The 12,712-nt window shown below is 32.3% G+C and overlaps 1 long non-coding RNA gene across 1 annotated transcript; it reads right to left on the reverse strand.

The window, feature by feature from the left end:
* Nucleotides 1-8,830: 8,830 nt before the first annotated feature.
* On the reverse strand, nt 8,831-10,645 carry LOC110709930. The gene is made up of 2 exons (XR_002509064.1): nt 10,364-10,645; nt 8,831-9,148 (listed from the first exon to the last, which is right to left on the reverse strand). It is a non-coding gene; the product is annotated as an uncharacterized LOC110709930 (long non-coding RNA).
* Between the last annotated feature and the right edge of the window lie 2,067 nt (nt 10,646-12,712).

The raw sequence follows: 12,712 nt of genomic DNA on the forward strand, positions 1-12,712 counted from the left end.
GAGGAGAAGTGTTTTAATGTCAATGTGGTTGATAATTGTTCTAATAAGCCCCAAGCTCTTGTAAAAGATCCCTTGGAGGCGGTATCTTGTGTTGCATCTTCTACAGATGAAATAGACAAATGGCAAAAGGAAGTTGATGCAATAGAAATAGCTCTTTATTGTGTTGGTCTTGGCTTTGAAAATGAGAAAGTGGAAACAAACAAGCAAGTTGCGGACACTGAGCCTATAGTGAGTGTTCCACCAGATCGAGTTGCAATTGCTCAATCCATTGATAACTTGAAACAACCAGCCAACCATCGGTCAAAAAGGGGTCTCTTACGAGTAGTAATGAAGAATCACCGGTTCACGCCAAGGAGGATCCTCCCGATAAGGTAAATTGGCGTCCCACAGGGCATGTTAGGAAACCGTGTCGTGGTCAAAATACCGCTCCACCGGGTGAGAAACCACCCGACCAGGCGTTAGGCTAAGGGTCCTAACTTCTAATCTTGTTGTAAGAGAGTCGTGCGGGAACTAGATAAACCAGCGCTGTGCGGGAGGCAACCCATATTTTCTTGCTTTTTAGTCTAGATTTTTTTTTTCTTGTGAAAGGAGAGGGGGGGAGTTTGATGAGTTTATTGAGTTTTTGTACGTGTTTGAAGGAAAAAGAGTTAGTTAAATTTGGAGAAAAGAAAAGGAATTTCTCGTACCAAGTCATGTCTCAGGCCCGACCGGGCGAAGCACCGCCCGATCGGGCGCGAGAGTAAATGTTTTAAGGGAAATTCTAATTGGTAGCCTCGTACTTTTGCTTATTTCCATTAGTAGCCACTTTTTATATGAATTATCTTTGGTAGCCACAAACTTTTAAAATTTTACTTTTGTAGCCATATTTAGCTAAAAATGTTAACTGACTATTAAGTTTAAATGAAATTAGTTTTATAATAATTAAAAATTACTTAACTACGGTTAGTTATATCATAATTGAATTAATCTTTAAAAAATAAAAATAAAAAACAACTTTCCCCTAACCAGCCAGCCACCCCTTCCCGTCTCCACCTCCACTGCCGATGACGGTGCCGGTGTCCAATTCCCCTCCCACCAGTGCCAAATTCCCGACAACTCAGCCCCAATTCCTAACACCCCAACCCAAATTCCCGATACCCCAGCCCTTATTCTTGAAAACCCCAGTCCCGATTCCCGAACACCTCCTCCCTTGCACACGAAACCGACAAACCCCTCAACACTAGCCAGCCAGCAAACAACCAAGGTTTTTGATTTTTTTCATGATAATGTTTACTGAGCGACTGATGGAGGTGGTTGGTGAGGACGACGAATGGTGATGGTTGAATGGGGGAAGATCGTGAGCAACCAAATAAAGGAAATATATGATTTTGTGGTGTATTTGGTGGTTGTGGTGGATTAAGGGGGACGGGAGGGACGATTGAGGGTGGGGAGGGTAGCGACGATGCCGCTAGAGGAGGAGATGGGACCAGGTGAGGGAGGTGGATGGGGGCCTAGTGCGTGATTGCGGGGTGGGGGGGGGAAGGGTGCTTAAAATAAAAATTTAAAACCAAAAAAAAAATTAAATTAAAATTACTTTAGTTAAATTTTAACACCCACTTAACGGTTTATAGTAAATATGGCTACGGAAGTAAAATTTTAAAAGTTTAAGGCTACCAAAGATAATTCATATAAAAAGTGGCTACCAATGAAAATAAGCAAAAGTACGAGACTACCAATGAGAATTTCCCTAATTTTCGACTAACGGGTGAAAGGCACCTCACCAGGCGCGAACTTCTCCGCTCCGTCTTTTCTTCTTCCTCCTTTCTTTTCTCATTTTCTTATCTTTTCACCATTCTTTATCTCTCTAGAACCTTAAACTCTCTAACTTCTCTATAACATATCCTCTCCAATTCTCAGCCAAATCCAATAACTCTTACATATTTCTAACTCTCTCTTCATCCTCTACATTTCTATACCATAATTCCCCAAATTCCAATAAAAAAAAAATCATACCCAATTTTCAAATATGACATAAAAAAGGTCAAGGACGATTCTTGGGGGGAGTTGTAGTTCAACTCAACAATATGATCCGGAATTGCAACTTCCGCAATGGCCATCCATCCAAATTGCAACCTGGGAGCAAAAAGAACGGCTTGAGAAACTCTACGAGCAAGAGGTAATACCTTCACGATGGTTACACCGCCCTACTCTTGAATCTTATGGTTTATATGATTATGTTAAACGTTTCTTAAACGATATAGGAATGAGGAAATTTATTGATATGTACTACCCTACTTATCGTGAATTAACGTGTGAATTTCTTTCCTGTTTATCTGTTGTGAATAGTAAAACTAGGCCGAAATCGATGTTTAGGTTAAATAATAGGAATATTATTTTAACCTTTGTTGATTTTTGTAAAAAAATTTATTTGAATTCTAAATTACCTATTGAATGGCATGAACAATACAAAATGGAAGAAATCTATCATGTTTTGACTGTTTACCGGCGCCTAACGCTCAACATGCTAGGAACAAACCTATCCATCACCCTGTACCTAAAATATCGCAAAGATTTACAGGTGTTTGTTTTCTAGGTAGGAACGAGCCGCATAACGCCCAAACTAATGAACTAGCTTTAATTGGACATTATGTGTTTAGGTACGGTAAACTAAACATTGCTAGATACATCATCTTTCATCTTATTTGATATGTCTCGGCTAGTAACCATGCTACTACCCCGATTCGTCTAGGAGGCCTAATTACTAGGATAGCAGTTAAGAAGGTCGGGTTTGTTGAGAGTGGACCTCACGGTTTAACTAACTATAGGATAGATGGAAACCTACATGACTGCTAGGTACCTTGAGGATTTAGGTTGGGTACGTTTGGATAGCCAGCAAGTCCCCCACTGATTCATTAGGGCAGAACAGAGCAACCATTGCCTATCTTTTCCCTGCCTAGTCCCGAGTTGACCGCTTTTCCCCCCTGGCAAAAGTCCTACACATAAGACCTTTTAGTTGCCCACGCTCGGTTTTGGAATAGCTTAGCTAGAGATTTTAGCATATACCATATTTCCTTGGGTTCAACCCAGACTTACCCCTATACATAAGGTTGGTTTTGATTTTATAAATTTGGTTTTGATCGGGGAATTTTAGATATCAACTACAAAGGTTTCACTCGCATCAAATTAAACATAAAGAAAAAGATCAAAACGAACGTACATTGATCAAGCAACAAAACAAACAAAGAAATTAAAAACAAGAATGTTACATGTACACAATTAGAACTATATCCTCCTTTGTCAATTTTCTCTAATACCCCAATTCGCCCTCATATGGAGCCACAACAGACTTCAACTGAAACATACATTTTCAAAACAATGAAAATAAGAAGAAGAAGAAGAAGATGTGAAATTCTATTTTTATGTAGGGATGTCAGTGAGGCGGGTCAAGTAGGAGACCCGCCCTAGGGCGAGGATGGGTCTCGGTTTGGCGGGTGGTGAGGCGGGGGTGGGGATAAAAACCATACCCACCATGGGTGAAGGGATGGGGTGGATTTTAGGTTGCACCCGCTCTTTTCCCACTTCATACCCACCCCACCCGCCCCACTTTGTACCTGCCCCATCCTCACTTCATACCCACCCACCCACCCAACTTCATGCCCTCTCCATACCCATATCCATATAAATTATTATATAAATATATACTTTTTTTAACTATTTTAAATATAAATCTAATATATACAAATAAAGTAGGCTTTTTTCGAAAGCATTGGGAGCGCCATGTAAGCGAAGGTATATTTTCGACCAATTAAAAAATAGATTTCTATTTTATTTTAGAATTAAAAAATTCACACGCCACCTAGATAAAAGTGACGAATTAGATTCGATATATCTCTAATTTTAATGCCATGTAGATAATTATCTTAAATCATTAAAAAAATAAAAAAAATATCTTTTCACATTAAAGATTTTATCATAAAATATCATATTTACATTTTTTTTTTAATAATGTGATTTAAATATTATATGATAAATCTTCACCAAAAAGAGCCGTGCATATCAGATGATTTAAATATCATATGATATTAAACACCCAATACTCTTTGATTAAAATATTCTATGATAATAAATATCATTATAAAATATGGCTTAATTTCATCATGCATGTAAGTTTTGTATTGGTTGTTGACTGACCATACAAAAAATTAGGATTCATAAATTACTTTGCCATGTTTAATTTAGACGTTAGTTTTGACGTCATGATGTGATGTATAAAACTCATGTTATAATTTAATAACATGTGGTTTAATTTAAAAATCTATTTATAATGGACCTAAGCCAAAATAAAATATCATAATTTTCAATATTAGCATTTGATAATCATAACTATCAATATAAGATAAAATTTATTTTATTAATAACCCAATAAAATAACATATCTACCATTATACGATAAATTTTTATGGTGTTTACAATAATAATTATAAATTATTCGTTAATTATAATTAAATTAAAATTTGTGATACCTACCATTATAAATTGACACATCATACATCACCAACAAAATTTTGTATCAATACAAAACCAAATCAATTAAATTTTGTGTTAGTAATTGTGTCAGTTGTAGATCATCAATGGCAAGGTAATTCTTAGCTTTTTTAAAAAAAAAAGTATATTCGTATTTGTTACGTACATTGTGTTTATTTTGGGATTTATGTTTATTTTTTGTTTTTACATACAGATCAAATTTAATTAGAGAATTAAATTCAAGAAAAAATGATTGGAAAATCAAAGTACGTGTTTCTCGCCTGTTTGACGTACTGAATTTTCGCAAACAAGATAGCTTAATAAGTTTGGATATGGTCCTATTGGACGAGGAGGTATTTCTTACAAAATATTGACCTCTATTAAATTTTTAATTGAACCTCTTTAGTTTATATTATAACTAATTAACTTAATTTCTTAATTTTTAATTACAGGGTGATTACATTCACGCCTCAATCAAATCCAACTTTGTTCAACCCTTTCGTTCAAAATTGATTGAAGGAAAAGTTTACACCATTAGATACTTTTCAATCATTCCAAATAAAAATCAATATCGCATTGTCAGTGACAACAAAATAATGAATCAATTTTGGGTTTTTCTAAACTATGCCCCTAAGGTAGTCGAGTTTCTAATGTATACCCATGTTTTTTCAAATTTCTAAGTTGTGCCCCTCAACTCACTACCATTAATGAATGGTACCCTCCTTGGACTTCCACGTCACCTAAAGTTAACTATAAATTTAATAAAAAGATGATAAAAGGTAAGGAAATGATACGAGAAAGAAATCTTAACCATAACAACCTTAATAACGATAACTAAGCCACGAAATCACACTCTCAATTAACTTTTAAATAACTAATAAGGGTACATTTTAGTATTGATAAGAAGTTGAAGGACACCGCTTAGAAACTTGAAAAAACATGGGTACACCATAAAAACTCAACTAGCTTAGGGGTATAGCTTAGAAAAACCCTTCAATTTTTTCAAAACACTATTGTCCGAGCTATTGGAGATGATGAAAAAATACCAATGCATAGATTTGATTTTATACAATTACATTCTTTAGATCAATTTCGCAACAATTATTCACTTCTCGGTAAGTATATTGGTTTATTTTATCTAAATGTATAGATTGTTTTATATCAATTTAATTTTTTCTATTATTTTAGTGTTGTATTTTTATATTAGATGTAGTAGGTATGGTTGTAAACGAAATTGGTGATTCTATTGAAATAGAAGATAAATGGTATGTATGTTTTTTTTTTAATTATTTTTAAGTAATTCTTCTAACATATATTTATTTTATGTGTATCTAATATTTTTTTTGTAATTAGGGGAAAACGAGTTCAAATTAAGCTTTGGAATAAAGTTTTTACTGGGTATACAAAACAGAAAAACCAACTCAATGATTTATAAAGTTCTTTATTAATGATTCTTTGCAAAAGTACAAAAAAAGCACAAACATTGTCTACAAAGAAGTTTTCTCAAACTTACCCTCAGTGTAATAGTCATATCTTTTTTTTAGACCCAAATTTTACAAATACTTTTTATTATAAGCAAAACACAATATTTTTATAAAAGCATACCACATTAATCATATAAATATTTTAATTTTTAAATAATCCATATTATTCATTACACTTACAGAGTTACAAATCAATTAAAACATGCTCAATTAATACATGGGCAGCAAGAATGAGATAGTACATGCTCAATTACTTAGTATTATTCATTGACAGAGTATTTAAATACAAGTATTAAGTGACCACTATAGAACAATTAGTCAACGTACTACCTTAAATAAAAAGATTACAAAGTTTAGACTATACTATACATGGCATTAAAGAATAATATAAATACTAAGATAGGATATTGTGATTGATCGTAATCAATCATGCTCATTCATCAAGGCTGCAATTTAGGAGATGATTTCTCCTTAACTGCTATCTATGATATCTTTCTTTCAAGATTAAAATTAAAAAGATTAGACATCCTCCTATTATCCAAAAACAAAGTATGGTGATTAGTTAAAAGTTTTGATATTATAATTAGTTAGTTTTTCCTTTTGTTAGTTACAATTAACAACAACAAGCAACCACTACTATGGTGATTAGTTTCTATTATCTCCTATCCCTTTTCTTTAAAAAAAAAAAAAAATAATAATAATAATAATAATAATAATAATAATTTCTTCAAAGACAAAATAAAAATAAGTGTTCCAAATCTAGCCAATAAACCTCATGATTGACACAACAATTTAAGTCTTGAAACCACCTCCTGACCTCCACCCACGTTTTCTTCTAATATGTTAGCAAGTAAGCAATGAACTTTAATTTTATGCACATTTAACACTACAATATACATATATAATATTCATTAAAGTACAATAAAACTTCAATTTCTAATTAATGCACTGCAACATGCAACATTTTTCAACTCAATTAATGATGACAACAAGAAAAACATTAATTTAATTGGACTAAACTAATCCGTGCATTGCACTGGCTTCACACCCAGTTAAGTAAAACAATATAGTAAAAAATATAATACTTTGTAATAAACTTGAATTATAAACAAACAAACAAACAAACAAAAATTGTGTAACTTAACAATGATATTTTTTTAATCATTATGATGTAATATAGTTATATTTAAAAGGTGGGTCTTAGTTGGGGATTAAGTGGAGGTGGATATCCAAGTGGGGTGGGGGGTGGGGCGGGTATGATTTTGGGATTATACCCGCCAAGGCGGGGGATGACGGTGAATTTTGGACTCGTCGCGAGGATGGGGTGAGAATGGGGATGAGAATGTTAGGCAGGGATGGGGATGGGAAAGCCAATATCCGCCCCACCCCGCCCCATTAACATCTCTATTTTTATGATTTCAAAACATGGAATTAGTAATTGAAACTAATTCCAATAGATAATTCAATCTGGATTTTGAAATGAATGAATTGCAAAACACAATAATAATTAAGTGGCAAGAGAATTATAATACCACATTACCACTAGACTGATATGCTCAATCATATTATATGACACCATAACATAAATATAAAATAAGATTTAACAAAATTATATTAAAAAAAAAAAAATTTATCTAAACTAACCTCAGTAGCCGTCTTCCTTCTCTTCTTATTCCTGGTGTTCTTGTTTGATGCCTCAGCAACATCCCGATTCACTTCAACACTAAATCACAAAAAATCTGATTTCAGAAACAAAATTGTTCATACATGGAGTGGCAAAATTCGATAAAGCATTAAATACCTAGTTGTCCAATGAAACAAGAAAGCAATAACACCATTCTGATACCTCCGGCTCCTTAAAGCTAAAGAAGTAATGTACTGGAATCGCCTTCAGGTAGTCAGGCTAGTCACTTACTGTTAGTTTAGATGAACTAGTACAAGAGGGGGGGTGAATGATAGTAGGTTCCAATCGCGGAACTTATGCGGAAATTAAAAACACAACATAAAGGAACTTAAAGCACACATCAAGATTTACGAGGAAACCATCCAGTGCCTGGAAGTAAAACCTCGGCCCTATTGGGACTTATAAACAAATTCCACTATGATAGGCAACTCTCCTAGTACAACCTATTACACAGACCTTTGCTTCACAAGTTCCTCCTCGGACACTTGCTAACTGATAAGAACCTATCCTATCAGACCCAAGACACACTCAAGACACACTCAGGCACCTTTTTCGACCCAAAACACACTTAGGTTCCTTTCTCGACCTAAGACACACTCAAGTTCCTTTTTCTCAATGTGCAACCCAAGACACACTCGGGGTGACTAACTACCACTCGAATTTGAGAGAATTCAAACTCATACACTCAAACGTGAATTTAAGAGAATTCACAATCTCACCCTAAAACCAATTACAACACAAAGACACACTCTAACACATAAATGGAAAGCTACACATGAAACCCAAAATCAAAATGATAAAGCTTAAACCTTTGGCAAACTTACTCTTAAGCACTAAGTGGTTTTCACGCTTAAAACTCTCATTTTGCTTTGCTGAATTGCTTCTATATTTATAGAGGTTCCTCAACTCACAAAATAAGATTTTCGTAAAAAAGATAAGTTAAATAGAAACCTAATCTTATTTTTTTAAAACTGAAACCAAAACAGCTTTAATTTCGTTTTATTTGAAAACCAAATTTTATCAAATTCGTTTTAGTTAAAAGATAGAATTTTATGAAAAAGATAAAACCGAGTTAAATCAGATTTTTAGGATAAAATCAAATAAATACTTTTTCATAATTATCTTGTATGAATTGATTAGTTTGTCAAGCCTTGTCTGATTTCTAATAAGTTCCATGCATAACAGCCATTAATGAGTTTACATCAACCTACAAATTAAACTTATCTTTTATACAACTATAAGTTATGAAGTCCATCTTTTTCGGTTGATATCTCGATCTTTGCACTGATCCTTGGTTGTTGAGGCTTGCCCCAGCATTACACCGGAACCAGGTCGTTACAACCCGTTTTGAAGTTTCTGTTAAGAAAATTCGGGAAGTTCCATTGCTGGAACTCTTCTTCTGTCTTTACTTGCCCTCATGGTTCTTCTAAAGCTCCTTCGTCTCAGTTCCTACTTCAGCTCCCAATGCTTACTAAACCTACAAACATCACAACACTAAAATTCTTATTAAAAGGAAGTTTGCTCAATTCTTAACATCATCATCAAAACCTCATAAGGGTTAACACTTACCCACCCAGTTATTAAGAGAGTAACTGACATCACCTTAAGTAATAGACTTTACAAATTTTACTAATTGCTTAAGTCACTTGACTGAACTGATCTAGTGGACTGTAACCTGAACTATGACTGAAAAACCTCCTTTGATGTTTACTACTCCCTTCGTTTTTAAATACTTGCTCCATTTCTCTAGGACACGCATGTCAATGCTAATTTTTGATCACTAATATCTTTAATTATCAATAAGTATAAATTCTAACAATTGAAAATTAATAATCTATTCATTGAGACGATTTCAACAAGTGTCCATAAGACTATTTTTTCTTATGTATAAATCACAAACATTAATGAAAGTAGGACAAATGAATAGTGCAAAAAATAGAAATGGAGCAAGTATTTAAAAACGGAGGGAATAGTTCGTAGTCTCCTACCATCATTATGCGCGGCTAGTGATAAACTGATAAATTACCAATGCTGTCAGCGAACGCACAAAAGTTCTAGCAATTTCTAGTTTTACAATCACCCATTATTCCATTAAATTCAATTTGCTAATTTAACATTATACGGAGTATAATGAATAATCATACATTTAGAAACAACTAGCGTCAAAATTTATATGCCAAACTTCGATCATATAATTCAATCAAGCATTCAAACTAACAATTTAACAGATTAATGATTGCAATTAAACTACTAGAAAATTAAATTTACATCAAAATCAAAATCATATCATAATTATACCTCTAAGAAACCCTCAGTATCAATGGAAACTTACTTAGTATGAGTAGTTTTCTTCTGAGATGATAATCTATGGTGAGAGTTGATTCCTTTAGAGTTAAATTTGGTAGAGAAAGATGAAGAAACAATCGGAATCGATCGGAAATACAAAAGAAACAAAACAAACTAACCTTATTCGGCTTTCTCTATAGATTGGCCACAAAATCAATAATTTATACAACAATTACATCTTTCAAGTTTCAACCATACATTTTAACAAACTAAAAATCAACAAATTTGCCAGAACAAAAATTTGATTTATAGTTAGAATCTGAATTGCAATTTAAAAAATTATTATAACAATTTTTGTAAAAAAAAAAATTAAAAAAAAAAACAAAAAAAGAAAAAACAAACTAACCTTTGAATAAGAACCTCGTCGCAATTGATTTACAAAACTAATTAATCGTCAAGGAAGTACAAAACTCGTCTCTGTTTTCGACTATCGGCTCGCTATCGCCTCTTTTTTTCCCCAATTCCTCTTCGTTGTTGTACAAACTACAAACTACAAACCCCAATTCCTTTCCCTTTCGTGTTCTATAATTTGTACTCGTAATTTAATGTTTTCTATAAAAACAATGGAAGTTCAAGATATTCCCATAATTGAAGCTAGAGATAGTAAGGTTATGTTCTTTTGAGCTTAGTCGAGCCGAGCAAAGTCGAGCAGATTATTATTATTATTACTATTATCACTATTATTGTTATTGCATTATTATTATAATCATTTAATATTTTTTATTATTATTAATATTATTATTTATTTATTATTATTATTATTATTATTATTAAAAGTTGATACTTTAAATATTAGTTAATATCTTTAAATATTAATTTTTATTATAAAAAATAAATTATTATTTTTATTAATAATTATTATTATTACTATTATTATTATTAAATATTAATTATTATTATTATTAAATATTTATTATTATAATTTAATATTAATAATTATTATTATTATATACTAAATATTTATTATTATTATTAAACATTAATTATTATTATTATTAACTATTAATTATTATAATAATAATCAATATTAAGTATTATTTTTAAGCAAAACGGAGTAGATTGAAGCAGAGCAGAATAGAGCAGCACTAAAGAATAGGGCCTGAGTTAGATAGTTAATCTTCTTATTTGAAGCGTATTTTGGGTATCATTCAAAGTAATGTTTAAAAAAACATTATAACTGAATGGAATTGACTTATTGAATTTGATAAATTTGATGAACTAGGTTTTTACAATGAATTACTTCATACATAATTGATTTTAAGTAATACGGGTTGAAAAAGATACGATTTTCTGTTTTGCAATATAATGAATTTGTAATTGTTGTTAGATAAATGGAATTGATATATGTCGATGCATTTGTGTTGGAAGATAAGGACTTGTAGTATGTTGATTATCAATGGTGGGTTGTAAATAGATTAAAAGATTAAAAATTGTTATTTGAGATGAAATACTACAAGAGGGGGTGAATTGTAGTTGGAAACTTATAGCAAAATTTAAGTGGAATTTTAATCGAAAGCTAAAAATATCACAGAGAAAGCAAGAGAGAATTTTACGTGGAAACTTCTTGGGCCCAATCCGAAGAAAAACCATTACCACTACGGATTTTACTAAACTCTTTCACTATAGGGCAACGACTCTGTTACAACCTGTGTGGACCTTTACTTGAGTTCCCATAGTTGTTCCCTCAAACAAACTTCTCATGTTCCCACATAATCAACTGTTCTCAAGTTCCTACAATTGTTCCCTCAAACAATTGTTCTCATTAATTTCTACTCTAGGCTCTCTCGCGTACATACAAAGAACGCACTCAAGTACTAACCCCACGAGTTCACTTAAACCCTTTGAAATTCCCCGTTATAAGAGTTCACTTAAACCCTTGAACAATTCTCAATACATATAAAAGATATACAATATAAAACTAATATGTTGGACCCTTTGAGACATGTAAGAAACTTGGAACCTAAAGGAACTGACTCAAAACGTGGAGAGAAAAAATTTTCTTTTCTACTACTCTACCACTTAAGATATACGCTATCTTTGAATGAATCACTAAAGTCAGACAAACTGAAATTAAAACTTAGCTCTCCTTTTATAGCATGCACAAGACTTAACCACTACTCCTTCTTTATCCTCCACTATCAATCAATTCCCTTAATATTAGGTAACTGCCAATTACTTGGGCAATAGAGAAACGTGGTAAGGAATTAGCTTAATCAAAGTCTTATGCACTTTGTTGAACATGGAGTAAAATTAGGAAAACTGATTTCTTGGAGAGAAGATAAAGGTAAACAATTAAAAGTTTATTTGATGAAAAATATAATTATGTAAAATAATACTTAAGAAATATATTTTCCAAAAATAGTTAAAATCTTTTTCCCAAAACTAATTTTATCACATTTAAAAACTTTATATTTTTAAAGAAAAATAACTAATTATAATTCATTCATTAAAATGGACGTTTACTTATTTTTCTTTAACTGACCCGTAAGGAACTAACTAGTCACCTATAGTTTCCTTCTAGACTGTCAGGCTCAATTCCTTCTAGGCTAAAGTTCCAATTTAGATTCTTAGGCTTGTTTCAAACAATTTCTCTTGTCCAACATACTTACATGATTCCTAGAAAAATATACTCTTATCTCTCTGTCGTCTTTGAAACTTCTACTCCAAAGCTTCTGTTCCTTTAAAGGAACTTCTT

The sequence above is a fragment of the Chenopodium quinoa genome, unplaced genomic scaffold (genome assembly GCF_001683475.1).
Source record: "Chenopodium quinoa cultivar QQ74 unplaced genomic scaffold, ASM168347v1, whole genome shotgun sequence".
Taxonomy (NCBI): domain Eukaryota; kingdom Viridiplantae; phylum Streptophyta; class Magnoliopsida; order Caryophyllales; family Amaranthaceae; genus Chenopodium; species Chenopodium quinoa.